Consider the following 19,165-nt stretch of genomic DNA (forward strand, 5'->3'; position numbering starts at 1 on the left):
ATAACAGTGTTAATTAACTTCATGCATATTCCAAAATACAGCTTTATGATAGGCTAACAGAGAAAACTCTAACCACTCCTTTTGTTTTACAATACCGTTGATTGTTTACATCAAACAAATCCAGTGTTCTCACTGTGATACGAACGGTTCCCAAAACTTCCATAACTGTTCCCAGGGTGCCATCTTTTCCCAGAGAGGATGTTACCTTTGTTATGGGAAGACTGCCTGAGAACTTTATTGTTTATACAATGATGCCTGAGAGAGACTAATTGTTTATAGAAGTCAGGCTGGAAACTGCTTTGAAACTGCTTCACAGCTACCTGTTACTTTTCTCTCAGCTGCATGGCTTCGTGGCCTTTTTCTTTAAGCCATGCTTGAACTAAACTCCCGACAAAGATACATTTCAAGCACTGGCATGACAAAGTTCTGTGAAGACAGAGATCCAAATGGACATGGCATTTAAGTTCCTTAAGCAGTGTTCAAGAAGAATGTAAAACTCTGGGACAAGTGTCTCTTCCCTAACTGAATCCCTTTCATGGGAAAACTCCCAGCTATAGAAAGATCTTCTGATACGCATGCTTAAGACTGACACTGGCTGAGCAAATTTCTCCCTATGTGTATCTAAGACCAGTTAGGATCTTCACTCAAAGTGCTGTCAACATAGTCACAGAATGCCTGTTGTTAAGAAGTGACAACTTCCATCAGAATGGCAACTATTGGTCCACCAAATGGATGAATGGATGGGAATTATCTACTTGGGTTAAAAACAAAAATAAAGAGTTGGTCTTTATTTATCAATTTCATTGCAATATTGATAAGGGAAGAAAAAGACCCAAGTCCTTGACTTTCTTAACTCGAGGAAAGATTTTAAAAATTCCTTGTAAAAATGTATGATCACAATCAGACTATTGAAACCGTTTTAGTTGGGAAAAAAGTTCCAAAATTGTCTAGAGAGTGGCAAAGAAGCCAAGAAAATAGGAAAGAAACAAAAAGAAAGCAAAATGTCAGCTTCAGTGTACAAGTTCGTTCTAGAAGTAGTCTGTTGGGAAAAGGAACCCCCAGTTGAATTTCCAATGTATTCCTGCACTTGATTCAGTAACTGGTCAATGTAAAAACCAATCCTTTTGTACAACTTCTTCCAGCAACAAAAACTCCAACAGGTTGACACTACCATCATGCCTGTTCCAGACGTATTTAAAAGAGAAATGATGATTTTCTTGAAAACCTACTTGCATAAAAGTTGCAAGGTTGTGGAGGGATTCCCACATCCTCCTTCCTCCATCTGGCTTGAAAGTATATTTGATAAAATATGCAACAAAGCACATGATTTATAAGGTAGAGTCAAATGGATGATTTGGGAATTGATCTCTTGTTGATTGTAAACTTCATATCCACTCTGTGTGACCTTTCTAAAACCAAATGTGGAGCTGAGGCATGAATCTGCCACAACAATTGTAAAGCAAACATACACACTCCCCTTCAAATGCCCCCCCTTCCACACACACCTAGGCACACACAGAGATCAGCATAGCAGATCATGAACACCTTGAAAAAGACTGAAATGCTAAATGCCTCTCTTGATGGGCAAAAGAGCTGGTGCAGTAATTCAAATGCCTGGTACAAAAATTCTGTTTCATATTTAGCTCCTATTTAAAACACAGCTTTTCATTTCATTCTATTTACAGAATATTTTCTTTTCATTTGTTTCTTTAAAATTACTTAGTTCTCACCTGTTGTATGTCTAGGAATATTTTCTTCCAAAAATAGAAAAAAATAGATTATATCTTTTCAGCAGAAAACATTGGTTGATACAATTTTAAACCATCATGATATGGAAGAATTGTTCTATTGTCCCTCTCTAAGGTGGAAGAAGCATTTGGATCACAGATCATCTACAATGAAATACTTGACATGTTTAAGATGCTTTCAATCAATTTTGATCGTCAATTGCTTCTTCGTTGTAAACAGTAATTTTTCAGTGAAGGGAAAGTGTGTGTGGTATATCTACATGATGTGTTCAAACCCAGTTCCTACTAATGGCCAGGCTGAATTCCAGGAAATAATTGCCCAAATGATATTTTGCCGCCTTCTTTGTCACTTCATGAAATCTTACCATGACGAAGTGCTGAAACACAGAGATTTTCTCTTAGAGACTATCTCATGTTGTAACCCATCCCATGGATTTTATGCTGTAATTCTTATCTCTTTTAAAATTTGCTATCTTCTGTACAGTTTTCATGAATCTTTCTGTTACAGTAGTGAATATCACAGATAAATGTAATTTTGTACAACTTTGAATTTACCCCAAGAGCTGAGACAAAACTTGCTCCTATACTTCAATCCGAGTTTCTTCTATAGTCCAACTTTGTTTCTCTACCATCAAGCTTCTCCTTTGTTGCTGCTCCAAGCCCCGTCCAAGCTGACCTTGAATACTTTCAGGGATGGGACACCCACAACTTCCCTGGGCAACCTGTTCCAGTGTTCCAGCACTCCCACAGTAAAAAAGGCCTTCCTTTCATCTAATATGTGTAGGAAATCATAAATTTAGGCATAGAAACTTGGAGTGCAAATTTGAAATTCTTTTGATTTGAAGCACATTTTATATGAATACTGACTTACAGGTGACTAAAAGATGTTGATGGGCATTTGAGCTGACAAGTTTTGAAAAAGTGCACGGAAATTAAAATTGAAACCACTAAAATTAAAAACTTCTTCCCATTTTCTTTTTCCTCTCCTATTCAAAATTGCATATGTCAGATATCAGTGCTTCATACAAACCTCTCAGATCCTCTCAGAGAAAAAGCTTTTCTTTCAGACTAAGTTGCGGTCGACGTAGAACACTAGCAGGAGTGAAAGTTTTTCTGGGCATTGGGGCAGCACCTTCACCATGGATTTGTGTGCAGAATGCATTTTATCCAAACTGGAAAATAGATCCCAGCTCTGTTCTATTCATCATTCTTACTGCATCAGGCCTGAAGATTCGGTGAAAAGTAGCCTGTGGACCTTGAAGATAGCGCATGTGAAACAGATGAGAGGTGATGGAGAAGTTGAGGGAGAGAAGAAAGAGCACATAGCCCAGCACGAACACCAGAAAGTATTTCTACACATGATCATGGGAGATTGCAGGAGCCACTTGGTACTATCAAACCAGCCCAACTTGGCACTGGTGCTACCTTGGGTCTGGGAACCATCCTGCGAATCATGGATTTTCAGGAGCCAGCCGGCCACTCCCAGCCACAGGCCCACAAACACAAACCACCGCCCTTTTCACTGGCAAAAAAACTCACCTTCCCCACTACTGGATAGAAGATTGCAGGAGACAGTTGTTCCTATCAAACCACCCCAACTTGGCTCTGGTGCCACCTTGGGTCTGGGAACCATCGTGGATTTTCATCAGCCATGCGTATCGTGGATTTTCAAGAGCCAGCCCGCCACTGAGAGCCACAGGCCCACAAATACAAACCACGGCCTTTTTCCCTGGCAAACAAAACTCATCTGCCCCGCTTCTGTATGGCAGATTGGAGGAGACACTTGGCACTATAAAAACACCCCGACTTAGCACTTTTGCAACTATGGGTCTGGGAACCATCCTGCGTATCGTGGATTTTCAGGAGCCAACCGGCCACTCTGAGCCACAGGCCCACAAACACAAACCACGGCCCTTTCTCTGGCAAACAAAACTCATCTGCCCCGCTTCTGGATGGCATATTGGAGGAGCCACATGATACTATCAAACCAGCCCGACTTAGCACTTTTGCCACCTTGGGTCTGGGAACCCTCCTGCGTATCGTGGATTTTCAGGAGCCAGCCAGCCACTCACAGTCACAGGCCCCCAAAACACAAACCACGGCCCTTTTGCCTGGCAAACGAAACTCACCTGCCCCACTTCTGGATGGCAGATTGGAGGAGCCACATGGAAATATAAAACCAGCCCGACTTAGCAATATTGCCACTATGGGTCTGGGAACTATCCTGCGTATCGCGGATTTTCTGGAGCAAGACGGCCACTCCCAACGACAGGCCCACAACACAAACCACGGCCCTTTTCCCTGGCAAACAAAACTCATCTGCCCCGCTTCTGGATGGCAGATTGCAGGAGCCACTTGGTACTATCAAACCAGCCCGACTTGGCACTGGTGCTACCTTGGGTCTGGGAAACATCCTGCGTATCGTGGATTTTCAGGAGCCAGCCGGCCACTCCGAGCCACAGGCCCACAAACACAAACCACGGCCCTTTCCCTGGCAAACAAAACTCACCTGCCCCGCGTCTGGATGGCAGATTGCAGGAGCCATTGTTTACTATCAAACCAGCCCGACTTGTCACTGATGCCACCTTGGGTCTGGAAACCATCCTGCGTATCGTGGATTTTCAGGAGTCAGCCCGGCACTCCCAGCCACAGGCCCCCAAACACAAACCACCAGACCATAGGCCCCCATACACAAACCTCGGCCCATTTCACTGGCAAACAAAAGTCACCTGCCCCGCTTCTGTATGGCAGATTGCAGGAGCCACTTGGTACTATCGAACCAGCCCGACTTGGCACTGGTGTTACCTTGGGTCTGGGAAACATCCTGCGTATCGTGGATTTTCAGGAGCCAGACGGCCACTCCCAGCCACAGGCCCAGAAACACAAACCACGGCCCTTTCCCTGGCAAACAAAACTCACCTTCCCCGCTTCTGGATGGCAGATTGCAGGAGGCAGCTGTTACTATCAAACCGGCCTGACTAGGCACTGGTGCCACCTTGGATCTCGGAACTCTCCCTTGTATCATGGAATTTTAGGAGGCAGCCGGCCACTCCCAGCCACGGGCCCCTAAAAGCAAACCACGGCCCTTTTCCCTGGTAAAAAAAACTCACCTGCCCCGCTTCTGTATGGCAGATTGCAGGAGCCACTTGGTACTATCAAACCAGCCAGATTTGGCTCTGGTGCCACCTTGGGTCTGGCAACCATCCTGCGTATCGTGGATTTTCAGGAGGCAGCCCGCCACTCCAAGCCATATGCTACTGACAAACACCTCGGCCCATTTCCCTAACAAACAAAACTCACCTGCCCCACTTCTGGATGGCAGATTGCAGGAGCCACTTGGTACTATCAAACAAGCCTGAATTGGCACTGGTGCTACCTTGGGTCTGGGAACCATCCTGCGTATCGTGGATTTTCAGGAGCCAGCCGGCCACTCCCAGCCATAAGCCCCCAGACACAAACCTCGGTCCGTTACCCTGGCAAACCAAACTCACCAGCCTCGCTTCTTGATGGCAGATTGCATGAGTCACATGGTACTACCAAACCAGCCCGACTTGGCACTGGTGCTACCTTGGGTCTGGGAACCATCCTGCGAATCATGGATTTTCAGGAGCCAGCCGGCCACTCCCAGCCACAGGCCCACAAACACAAACCACGGCCCTTTTCATAGGCAAAAAAACTCACCTTCCCCACTACTGGATAGCAGATTGCAGGAGACAGTTGGTACTATAAAACCAGCCTGACTTGGCACTGGTGCCACCCTGGGCCTGGGAACCATCCTGCCTATCATAGATTTTCAGGAACCAGCTGGACCCTCCCTGCCATAGGCCCTCAGACAGAAGCATCAGCCAATTTCCCTGGCTAAATAAATTCATCTGCCTCGCTTCTGCTTGGCAGAATGCAGGAGCCACTTGGTACTATGGAACCAGCCCGACTTGGCACTGGTGCCACCTTGGGTCTGGGAAACATCCTGCGTATCGTGGATTTTCAGGAGCCAGCCGGCCACTCCCAGCCACAGGCCCACAAACACAAACCACCGCCCTTTTCACTGGCAAAAAAACTCACCTTCCCCACTACTGGATAGAAGATTGCAGGAGACAGTTGTTCCTATCAAACCACCCCAACTTGGCTCTGGTGCCACCTTGGGTCTGGGAACCATCGTGGATTTTCATCAGCCATGCGTATCGTGGATTTTCAAGAGCCAGCCCGCCACTGAGAGCCACAGGCCCACAAATACAAACCACGGCCTTTTTCCCTGGCAAACAAAACTCATCTGCCCCGCTTCTGTATGGCAGATTGGAGGAGACACTTGGCACTATAAAAACACCCCGACTTAGCACTTTTGCAACTATGGGTCTGGGAACCATCCTGCGTATCGTGGATTTTCAGGAGCCAACCGGCCACTCTGAGCCACAGGCCCACAAACACAAACCACGGCCCTTTCTCTGGCAAACAAAACTCATCTGCCCCGCTTCTGGATGGCATATTGGAGGAGCCACATGATACTATCAAACCAGCCCGACTTAGCACTTTTGCCACCTTGGGTCTGGGAACCCTCCTGCGTATCGTGGATTTTCAGGAGCCAGCCAGCCACTCACAGTCACAGGCCCCCAAAACACAAACCACGGCCCTTTTGCCTGGCAAACGAAACTCACCTGCCCCACTTCTGGATGGCAGATTGGAGGAGCCACATGGAAATATAAAACCAGCCCGACTTAGCAATATTGCCACTATGGGTCTGGGAACTATCCTGCGTATCGCGGATTTTCTGGAGCAAGACGGCCACTCCCAACGACAGGCCCACAACACAAACCACGGCCCTTTTCCCTGGCAAACAAAACTCATCTGCCCCGCTTCTGGATGGCAGATTGCAGGAGCCACTTGGTACTATCAAACCAGCCCGACTTGGCACTGGTGCTACCTTGGGTCTGGGAAACATCCTGCGTATCGTGGATTTTCAGGAGCCAGCCGGCCACTCCGAGCCACAGGCCCACAAACACAAACCACGGCCCTTTCCCTGGCAAACAAAACTCACCTGCCCCGCGTCTGGATGGCAGATTGCAGGAGCCATTGTTTACTATCAAACCAGCCCGACTTGTCACTGATGCCACCTTGGGTCTGGAAACCATCCTGCGTATCGTGGATTTTCAGGAGTCAGCCCGGCACTCCCAGCCACAGGCCCCCAAACACAAACCACCAGACCATAGGCCCCCATACACAAACCTCGGCCCATTTCACTGGCAAACAAAAGTCACCTGCCCCGCTTCTGTATGGCAGATTGCAGGAGCCACTTGGTACTATCGAACCAGCCCGACTTGGCACTGGTGTTACCTTGGGTCTGGGAAACATCCTGCGTATCGTGGATTTTCAGGAGCCAGACGGCCACGCCCAGCCACAGGCCCAGAAACACAAACCACGGCCCTTTCCCTGGCAAACAAAACTCACCTTCCCCGCTTCTGGATGGCAGATTGCAGGAGGCAGCTGTTACTATCAAACCGGCCTGACTAGGCACTGGTGCCACCTTGGATCTCGGAACTCTCCCTTGTATCATGGAATTTTAGGAGGCAGCCGGCCACTCCCAGCCACGGGCCCCTAAAAGCAAACCACGGCCCTTTTCCCTGGTAAAAAAAACTCACCTGCCCCGCTTCTGTATGGCAGATTGCAGGAGCCACTTGGTACTATCAAACCAGCCAGATTTGGCTCTGGTGCCACCTTGGGTCTGGCAACCATCCTGCGTATCGTGGATTTTCAGGAGGCAGCCCGCCACTCCAAGCCATATGCTACTGACAAACACCTCGGCCCATTTCCCTAACAAACAAAACTCACCTGCCCCACTTCTGGATGGCAGATTGCAGGAGCCACTTGGTACTATCAAACAAGCCTGAATTGGCACTGGTGCTACCTTGGGTCTGGGAACCATCCTGCGTATCATGGATTTTCAGGAGCCAGCCGGCCACTCCCAGCCATAAGCCCCCAGACACAAACCTCGGTCCGTTACCCTGGCAAACCAAACTCACCAGCCTCGCTTCTTGATGGCAGATTGCATGAGTCACATGGTACTACCAAACCAGCCCGACTTGGCACTGGTGCTACCTTGGGTCTGGGAACCATCCTGCGAATCATGGATTTTCAGGAGCCAGCCGGCCACTCCCAGCCACAGGCCCACAAACACAAACCACGGCCCTTTTCATAGGCAAAAAAACTCACCTTCCCCACTACTGGATAGCAGATTGCAGGAGACAGTTGGTACTATAAAACCAGCCTGACTTGGCACTGGTGCGACCCTGGGCCTGGGAACCATCCTGCCTATCATAGATTTTCAGGAACCAGCTGGACCCTCCCTGCCATAGGCCCTCAGACAGAAGCATCAGCCAATTTCCCTGGCTAAATAAATTCATCTGCCTCGCTTCTGCTTGGCAGAATGCAGGAGCCACTTGGTACTATGGAACCAGCCCGACTTGGCACTGGTGCCACCTTGGGTCTGGGAAACATCCTGCGTATCGTGGATTTTCAGGAGCCAGCCGGCCACTCCCAGCCACAGGCCCACAAACACAAACCACGGCCCTTTTCACTGGCAAAAAAACTCACCTTCCCCACTACTGGATAGCAGATTGCAGGAGACAGTTGGTACTATAAAACCAGCCTGACTTGGCACTGGTGCCACCCTGGGCCTGGGAACCATCCTGCCTATCATAGATTTTCAGGAACCAGCTGGACCCTCCCTGCCATAGGCCCTCAGACAGAAGCATCAGCCAATTTCCCTGGCAAAATAAATTCATCTGCCTCGCTTCTGCTTGGCAGAATGCAGGAGCCACTTGGTACTATCAAACCAGCCTGACTTGGCACACGTGCCACCTTGGGTCTGGGAACCATCCTGCGTATCGCGGATTTTCAGGAGCCAGCCGGCCAGTCCAGGCCCTAAGCCCCCCGATACAAACCACGGCACTTTTCCCTGGCAAACAAAACTCATCTGCCCCGCTTCTGGATGGCAGATTGCAGGAGGCAGCTGTTACTATCAAACCGGCCTGACTAGGCACTGGTGCCACCTTGGATCTCGGAACTCTCCCTTGTATCATGGAGTTATAGGAGGCAGCCGGCCGCTCCCAGCCATGGGCCCCTAAAAGCAAACCACGGCCCTTTTCCCTGGTAAACAAAACTCACCTGCCCCGCTTCTGTATGGCAAATTGCAGGAGACGCTTGGTACTATCAAACCAGCCCGACTTGGAACTGGTGCCACCTTGGGTCTGGGAACCATCGTGGATTTTCATCAGCCATGCGTATCGTGGATTTTCAAGAGCCAGCCCGCCACTGAGAGCCACAGGCCCACAAATACAAACCACGGCCTTTTTCCCTGGCAAACAAAACTCATCTGCCCCGCTTCTGTATGGCAGATTGGAGGAGACACTTGGCACTATAAAAACACCCCGACTTAGCACTTTTGCAACTATGGGTCTGGGAACCATCCTGCGTATCGTGGATTTTCAGGAGCCAACCGGCCACTCACAGCCACAGGCCCCCAGACAAAAACCTCGACCCGTTTCCCTGGAAAACAAAACTCATCCGCCCCGCTTCTGTATGGCAGATTGCAGGAGCCACTTGGTACTATCGAACCAGCCCGACTTGGCACTGCTGCTACCTTGGGTCTGGGAAACATCCTGCGTATCGTGGATTTTCAGGAGCCAGCTGGCCACTCCGAGCCACAGGTCCACAAACACAAACCACGGCCCTTTCCCTGGCAAACAAAACTCACCTGCCCCGCTTCTGGATGGCAGATTGCAGGAGCCACTTGGTACTATCAAACCAGCCCGATTTGGCACTGGTGCCACCTTGGGTCTGGCAACCATCCTGCGTATCGCGGATTTTCAGGAGCCAGCCGGCCACTCCCAGCCACAGGCCCACAAACACAAACTACGGCCCTTTTCACTGGCAAAAAAACTCACCTTCCCCACTACTGGATAGCAGATTGGAGGAGACAGTTGTTCCTATCAAACCACCCCAACTTGGCTCTGGTGCCACCTTTGGTCAGGGAACCATCCTGCGTATCGTGGATTTTCAGGGGAGCCAGCCGGCCACTCCCAGCCACAGGCCCACAAACACAAACCACGGCCCTTTTGCCTGGCAAGCAAAATTCATCTGCCCCACTTCTGGATGGCAGATTGCAGGAGCCACTTGGTACTATAAAACCAGCCTGATTTGGCACTGGTGCCACCCTGGGGCTGGGAACCATCCTGCCTATCATAGATTTTCAGGAACCAGCTGGACCCTCCCTGCCATAGGCCCTCAGACAGAAGCATCAGCCAATTTCCCTGGCAAAATAAATTCATCTGCCTCGCTTCTGCTTGGCAGAATGTAGGAGCCACTTGGTACTATCAAACCAGCCTGACTTGGCACACGTGCCACCTTGGGTCTGGGAAACATCCTGCGTATCGCGGACTTTAAAGAGCCAGCCGGCCAGTCCAGGTCCTAAGCCCCCCGATACAAACCACGGCACTTTTCCCTGGCAAACAAAACTCATCTGCCCCGCTTCTGGATGGCAGATTGCAGGAGGCAGCTGTTACTATCAAACCGGCCTGACTAGGCACTGGTGCCACCTTGGATCTCGGAACTCTCCCTTGTATCATGGAGTTTTAGGAGGCAGCCGGCCACTCCCAGCCACGGGCCCCTAAAAGCAAACCACGGCCCTTTTCCCTGGTAAACAAAACTCACCTGCCCCGCTTCTGTATGGCAGATTGCAGGAGACACTTGGTACTATCAAACCAGCCCGACTTGGAACTGGTGCCACCTTGGGTCTGGGAACCATCGTGGATTATCATCAGCCATGCGTATCGTGGATTTTCAAGAGCCAGCCCGCCACTGAGAGCCACAGGCCCACAAATACAAACCACGGCCTTTTTCCCTGGCAAACAAAACTCATCTGCCCCGCTTCTGTATGGCAGATTGGAGGAGACACTTGGCACTATAAAAACACCCCGACTTAGCACTTTTGCAACTATGGGTCTGGGAACCATCCTGCGTATCGTGGATTTTCAGGAGCCAACCGGCCACTCTGAGACACAGGCCCACAAACACAAACCACGGCCCTTTCTCTGGCAAACAAAACTCATCTGCCTCGCTTCTGGATGGCATATTGGAGGAGCCACATGGTACTATCAAACCAGCCCGATTTAGCACTTTTGCCACCTTGGGTCTGGGAACCATCCTGCGTATCGTGGATTTTCAGGAGCCAGCCGGCCACTCACAGTCACAGGCCCCCAAAACACAAACCACGGCCCTTTTGCCTGGCAAACAAAACTCACCTGCCCCACTTCTGGATGGCAGATTGGAGGAGCCACATGGAAATATAAAACCAGCCCGACTTAGCAATATTGCCACTATGGGTCTGGGAACTATCCTGCGTATCGCGGATTTTCTGAAGCAAGACGGCCTCTCCCAACGACAGGCCCACAAGACAAACCACGGCCCTTTTCCCTGGCAAACAAAACTCATCTGCCCCGCTTCTGGATGGCAGATTGCAGGAGCCACTTGGTACTATCAAACCAGCCTGATTTGGCACTGGTGCCACCTTGGGTCTGGCAACCATCCTGCGTATCGTGGATTTTCAGGAGCCAGCCGGCCACTCACAGCCACAGGCCCCCAGACAAAAACCTCGACCCATTTCCCTGGCAAACAAAATTCACTTGTCCTGCCTCTGGATGGCAGATTGCAGGAGCCATTGTTTACTATCAAACCAGCCCGACTTGTCACTGATGCCACCTTGGGTCTGGAAACCATCCTGCGTATCGTGGATTTTCAAGAGTCAGCCCGGCACTCCCAGCCACAGGCCCCCAAACACAAACCACCAGACCATAGGCCCCCATACACAAACCTCGGCCCATTTTCCTGGCAAACAAAAGTCACCTGCCCCGCTTCTGTATGGCAGATTGCAGGAGCCACTTGGTACTATCAAACCAGCCCGACTTGGCACTGGTGCTACCTTGGGTCTGGGAAACATCCTGCGTATCGTGGATTTTCAGGAGCCAGCCGGCCACTCCGAGCCACAGGCCCACAAACACAAACCACGGCCCTTTCCCTGGCAAACAAAACTCACCTGCCCCGCTTCTGGATGGCAGATTGCAGGAGCCACTTGGTACTATCAAACCAGCCCGATTTGGCACTGGTGCCACCTTGGGTCTGGCAACCATCCTGTGTATCGCGGATTTTCAGGAGCCAGCCGGCCAGTCCAGGCCATAGGCCCCCGATACAAACCACGGCACTTTTCCCTGGCAAACAAAACTCATCTGCCCCGCTTCTGGATGGCAGATTGCAGGAGGCAGCTGTTACTATCAAACCGGCCTGACTAGGCACTGGTGCCACCTTGGATCTCGGAACTCTCCCTTGTATCATGGAGTTTTAGGAGGCAGCCGGCTACTCCCAGCCACGGGCCCCTAAAAGCAAACCACGGCCCTTTTCCCTGGTAAACAAAACTCACCTGCCCCACTTCTGTATGGCAGATTGCAGGAGACACTTGGTACTATCAAACCAGCCCGACTTGGAACTGGTGCCACCTTGGGTCTGGGAACCATCGTGGATTTTCATCAGCCATGCGTATCGTGGATTTTCAAGAGCCAGCCCGCCACTGAGAGCCACAGGCCCACAAATACAAACCACGGCCTTTTTCCCTGGCAAACAAAACTCATCTGCCCCGCTTCTGTATGGCAGATTGGAGGAGACACTTGGCACTATAAAAACACCCCGACTTAGCACTTTTGCAACTATGGGTCTGGGAACCATCCTGCGTATCGTGGATTTTCAGGAGCCAACCAGCCACTCTGAGCCACAGGCCCACAAACACAAACCACGGCCCTTTCTCTGGCAAACAAAACTCATCTGCCCCGCTTCTGGATGGCATATTGGAGGAGCCACATGGTACTATCAAACCAGCCCGACTTAGCACTTTTGCCACCTTGGGTCTGGGAACCATCCTGCGTATCGTGGATTTTCAGGAGCCAGCCGGCCACTCACAGTCACAGGCCCCCAAAACACAAACCACGGCCCTTTTGCCTGGCAAACAAAACTCACCTGCCCCACTTCTGGATGGCAGATTGGAGGAGCCACATGGAAATATAAAACCAGCCCGACTTAGCAATATTGCCACTATGGGTCTGGGAACTATCCTGCGTATCGTGGATTTTCTGGAGCAAGACGGCCACTCCCAACGACAGGCCCACAACACAAACCACGGCCCTTTTCCCTGGCAAACAAAACTCATCTGTCCCACTTCTGGATGGCAGATTGCAGGAGCCACTTGGTACTATCAAACCAGACTTATTTGGCACTGGTGCCACCTTGGGTCTGGCAACCATCCTGCGTATCGTGGATTTTCAGGAGCCAGCCGGCCACTCCGAGCCACAGGCCCACAAACACAAACCACGGCCCTTTCCCTGGCAAACAAAACTCACCTGTCCCGCTTGTGTATGGCAGATTGCAGGAGACACTTGGTACTATCAAACCAGCCCGACTTTGCACTGGTGCTACCTTGGGTCTGGGAACCATCCTGCGAATCATGGATTTTCAGGAGCCAGCCAGCCACTCCCAGCCACAGGCCCACAAACACAAACCACGGCCCTTTTCACTGGCAAAAAAACTCACCTTCCCCACTACTGGATAGCAGATTGCAGGAGACAGTTGTTCCTATCAAACCACCCCAACTTGGCTCTGGTGCCACCTTTGGTCAGGGAACCATCCTGCGTATCGTGGATTTTCAGGGGAGCCAGCCGGCCACTCCCAGCCACAGGCCCACAAACACAAACCACGGCCCTTTTGCCTGGCAAGCAAAATTCATCTGCCCCACTTCTGGATGGCAGATTGCAGGAGCCACTTGGTACTATAAAACCAGCCTGATTTGGCACTGGTGCCACCCTGGGGCTGGGAACCATCCTGCCTATCATAGATTTTCAGGAACCAGCTGGACCCTCCCTGCCATAGGCCCTCAGACAGAAGCATCAGCCAATTTCCCTGGCAAAATAAATTCATCTGCCTCGCTTCTGCTTGGCAGAATGTAGGAGCCACTTGGTACTATCAAACCAGCCTGACTTGGCACACGTGCCACCTTGGGTCTGGCAACCATCCTGCGTATCGCGGACTTTAAAGAGCCAGCCGGCCAGTCCAGGTCCTAGGCCCCCCGATACAAACCACGGCACTTTTCCCTGGCAAACAAAACTCATCTGCCCCGCTTCTGGATGGCAGATTGCAGGAGGCAGCTGTTACTCTCAAACCGGCCTGACTAGGCACTGGTGCCACCTTGGATCTCGGAACTCTCCCTTGTATCATGGAGTTTTAGGAGGCAGCCGGCCACTCCCAGCCACGGGCCCCTAAAAGCAAACCACGGCCCTTTTCCCTGGTAAACAAAACTCACCTGCCCCGCTTCTGTATGGCAGATTGCAGGAGACACTTGGTACTATCAAACCAGCCCGACTTGGAACTGGTGCCACCTTGGGTCTGGGAACCATCGTGGATTATCATCAGCCATGCGTATCGTGGATTTTCAAGAGCCAGCCCGCCACTGAGAGCCACAGGCCCACAAATACAAACCACGGCCTTTTTCCCTGGCAAACAAAACTCATCTGCCCCGCTTCTGTATGGCAGATTGGAGGAGACACTTGGCACTATAAAAACACCCCGACTTAGCACTTTTGCAACTATGGGTCTGGGAACCATCCTGCGTATCGTGGATTTTCAGGAGCCAACCGGCCACTCTGAGACACAGGCCCACAAACACAAACCACGGCCCTTTCTCTGGCAAACAAAACTCATCTGCCTCGCTTCTGGATGGCATATTGGAGGAGCCACATGGTACTATCAAACCAGCCCGACTTAGCACTTTTGCCACCTTGGGTCTGGGAACCATCCTGCGTATCGTGGATTTTCAGGAGCCAGCCGGCCACTCACAGTCACAGGCCCCCAAAACACAAACCACGGCCCTTTTGCCTGGCAAACAAAACTCACCTGCCCCACTTCTGGATGGCAGATTGGAGGAGCCACATGGAAATATAAAACCAGCCCGACTTAGCAATATTGCCACTATGGGTCTGGGAACTATCCTGCGTATCGCGGATTTTCTGGAGCAAGACGGCCACTCCCAACGACAGGCCCACAACACAAACCACGGCCCTTTTCCCTGGCAAACAAAACTCATCTGACCCGCTTCTGTATGGCAGATTGCAGGAGCCACTTGGTACTATCAAACCAGCCCGACTTGGCACTGGTGCTACCTTGGGTCTGGGAAACATCCTGCGTATTGTGGATTTTCAGGAGCCAGCCGGCCACTCACAGCCACAGGCCCCCAGACAAAAACTTTGAACCGTTTCCCTGGCAAACAAAACTCATCTGACCCGCTTCTGGATGGCAGATTGCAGGAGCCACTTGGTAATATCAAACCAGCCTGATTTGGCACTGGTGCCACCTTGGGTCTGGCAACCATCCTGCGTATCGTGGATTTTCAGGAGGCAGCCCACCACTCCAAGCCATATGCCCCCTGACAAACACTTCGGTCCATTTCCCTACCAAACAAAACTCACCTGCCCCACTTCTGGATGGCAGATTGCAGGAGCCACTTGATACTATCGAACCAGCCTGACTTGGCACTGGTGCTACCTTGGGTCTGGGAACCATCCTGCGAATCGTGGATTTTCAGGAGCCAGCCGGCCTCTCCAGGCCATAGGCCCCCAGACAAAAACCTCCGTCCATTTCACTGGCAAACAAAAGTCACCTGTCCCGCTTGTGTATGGCAGATTGCAGGAGACACTTGGTACTATCAAAGCAGCCTGACATGGCACTGGTGCCACATTAGGTCTGGGAACCATCCTGCGTATCGTGGATTTTCAGGAGCCAGCCGGACACTCCCAGCCACAGGCCCACAAACACAAACCACGGCCCTTTTCACTGGCAAAAAAACTCACCTTCCCCACTACTGGATAGCAGATTGCAGGAGACAGTTGTTCCTATCAAACCACCCCAACTTGGCTCTGGTGCCACCTTTGGTCAGGGAACCATCCTGCGTATCGTGGATTTTCAGGGGAGCCAGCCGGCCACTCCCAGCCACAGGCCCACAAACACAAACCACGGCCCTTTTGCCTGGCAAGCAAAATTCATCTGCCCCACTTCTGGATGGCAGATTGCAGGAGCCACTTGGTACTATAAAACCAGCCTGATTTGGCACTGGTGCCACCCTGGGGCTGGGAACCATCCTGCCTATCATAGATTTTCAGGAACCAGCTGGACCCTCCCTGCCATAGGCCCTCAGACAGAAGCATCAGCCAATTTCCCTGGCAAAATAAATTCATCTGCCTCGCTTCTGCTTGGCAGAATGCAGGAGCCACTAGGTACTATCAAACCAGCCTGACTTGGCACACGTGCCACCTTGGGTCTGGCAACCATCCTGCGTATCGCGGATTTTCAGGAGCCAGCCGGCCAGTCCAGGCCCTAGGCCCCCCGATACAAACCACGGCACTTTTCCCTGGCAAACAAAACTCATCTGCCCCGCTTCTGGATGGCAGATTGCAGGAGGCAGCTGTTACTATCAAACCGGCCTGACTAGGCACTGGTGCCACCTTGGATCTCGGAACTCTCCCTTGTATCATGGAGTTTTAGGAGGCAGCCGGCCACTCCCAGCTACGGGCCCCTAAAAGCAAACCACGGCCCTTTTCCCTGGTAAACAAAACTCACCTGCCCCGCTTCTGTATGGCAGATTGCAGGAGACACTTGGTACTATCAAACCAGCCCGACTTGGAACTGGTGCCACCTTGGGTCTGGGAACCATCGTGGATTTTCATCAGCCATGCGTATCGTGGATTTTCAAGAGCCAGCCCGCCACTGAGAGCCACAGGCCCACAAATACAAACCACGGCCTTTTTCCCTGGCAAACAAAACTCATCTGCCCCGCTTCTGTATGGCAGATTGGAGGAGACACTTGGCACTATAAAAACACCCCGACTTAGCACTTTTGCAACTATGGGTCTGGGAACCATCCTGCGTATCGTGGATTTTCAGGAGCCAACCGGCCACTCTGAGCCACAGGCCCACAAACACAAACCACGGCCCTTTCTCTGGCAAACAAAACTCATCTGCCTCGCTTCTGGATGGCATATTGGAGGAGCCACATGGTACTATCAAACCAGCCCGACTTAGCACTTTTGCCACCTTGGGTCTGGGAACCATCCTGCGTATCGTGGATTTTCAGGAGCCAACCGGCCACTCTGAGCCACAGGCCCACAAACACAAACCACGGCCCTTTCTCTGGCAAACAAAACTCATCTGCCTCGCTTCTGGATGGCATATTGGAGGAGCCACATGGTACTATCAAACCAGCCCGACTTAGCACTTTTGCCACCTTGGGTCTGGGAACCATCCTGCGTATCGTGGATTTTCTGGAGCCAGCCGGCCACTCACAGTCACAGGCCCCCAAAACACAAACCACGGCCCTTTTGCCTGGCAAACGAAACTCACCTGCCCCACGTCTGGATGGCAGATTGGAAGAGCCACATGGAAATATAAAACCAGCCCGACTTAGCAATATTGCCACTATGGGTCTGGGAACTATCCTGCGTATCGCGGATTTTCTGGAGCCAGCCGGCCACTCACAGCCACAGGCCCCCAGACAAAAACCTCGACCCGTTTCCCTGGCAAACAAAACTCATCTGCCCCGCTTCTGTATGGCAGATTGCAGGAGCCACTTGGTACTATCAAACCAGACTTATTTGGCTCTGGTGCCACCTTGGGTCTGGCAACCATCCTGCGTATCGTGGATTTTCAGGAGCCAGCCGGCCACTCACAGCCACAGGCCCCCAGACAAAAACCTCGACCCGTTTCCCTGGCAAACAAAACTCATCTGACCCGCTTCTGTATGGCAGATTGCAGGAGCCACTTGGTACTATCAAACCAGCCCGACTTGGCACTGGTGCTACCTTGGGTCTGGGAAACATCCTGCGTATCGTGGATTTTCAGGAGCCAGCCGGCCACTCACAGCCACAGGCCCCCAGACAAAAACTTTGAACCGTTTCCCTGGCAAACAAAACTCACCTGCCCCGCTTCTGGATGGCAGATTGCAGGAGCCACTTGGTAATATCAAAACAGCCTGATTTGGCACTGGTGCCACCTTGGGTCTGGCAACCATCCTGCGTATCGTGGATTTTCAGGAGGCAGCCCGCCACTCCAAGCCATATGCCCCCTGACAAACACCTCGGTCCATTTCCCTACCAAACAAAACTCACCTGCCCCACTTCTGGATGGCAGATTGCAGGAGCCACTTGATACTATCGAACCAGCCTGACTTGGCACTGGTGCTACCTTGGGTCTGGGAACGATCCTGCGAATCGTGGATTTTCAGGAGCCAGCCGGCCTCTCCAGGCCATAGGCCCCCAGACAAAAACCTCCGTCCATTTCACTGGCAAACAAAAGTCACCTGTCCCGCTTGTGTATGGCAGATTGCAGGAGACACTTGGTACTATCAAAGCAGCCTGACATGGCACTGGTGCCACATTAGGTCTGGGAAACATCCTGCGTATCGTGGATTTTCAGGAGCCAGCCGGACACTCCCAGCCACAGGCCCACAAACACAAACCACGGCCCTTTTCACTGGCAAAAAAACTCACCTTCCCCACTACTGGATAGCAGATTGCAGGAGACAGTTGTTCCTATCAAACCACCCCAACTTGGCTCTGGTGCCACCTTTGGTCAGGGAACCATCCTGCGTATCGTGGATTTTCAGGGGAGCCAGCCGGCCACTCCCAGCCACAGGCCCACAAACACAAACCACGGCCCTTTTGCCTGGCAAGCAAAATTCATCTGCCCCACTTCTGGATGGCAGATTGCAGGAGCCACTTGGTACTATAAAACCAGCCTGATTTGGCACTGGTGCCACCCTGGGGCTGGGAACCATCCTGCCTATCATAGATTTTCAGGAACCAGCTGGACCCTCCCTGCCATAGGCCCTCAGACAGAAGCATCAGCCAATTTCCCTGGCAAAATAAATTCATCTGCCTCGCTTCTGCTTGGCAGAATGCAGGAGCCACTTGGTACTATCAAACCAGCCTGACTTGGCACACGTGCCACCTTGGGTCTGGGAACCATCCTGCGTATCGCGGATTTTCAGGAGCCAGCCGGCCAGTCCAGGCCCTAAGCCCCCCGATACAAACCACGGCACTTTTCCCTGGCAAACAAAACTCATCTGCCCCGCTTCTGGATGGCAGATTGCAGGAGGCAGCTGTTACTATCAAACCGGCCTGACTAGGCACTGGTGCCACCTTGGATCTCGGAACTCTCCCTTGTATCATGGAGTTATAGGAGGCAGCCGGCCGCTCCCAGCCATGGGCCCCTAAAAGCAAACCACGGCCCTTTTCCCTGGTAAACAAAACTCACCTGCCCCGCTTCTGTATGGCAAATTG

The sequence above is a fragment of the Ammospiza nelsoni genome, chromosome 13 (assembly GCF_027579445.1).
Source record: "Ammospiza nelsoni isolate bAmmNel1 chromosome 13, bAmmNel1.pri, whole genome shotgun sequence".
NCBI classification, from domain to species: domain Eukaryota; kingdom Metazoa; phylum Chordata; class Aves; order Passeriformes; family Passerellidae; genus Ammospiza; species Ammospiza nelsoni.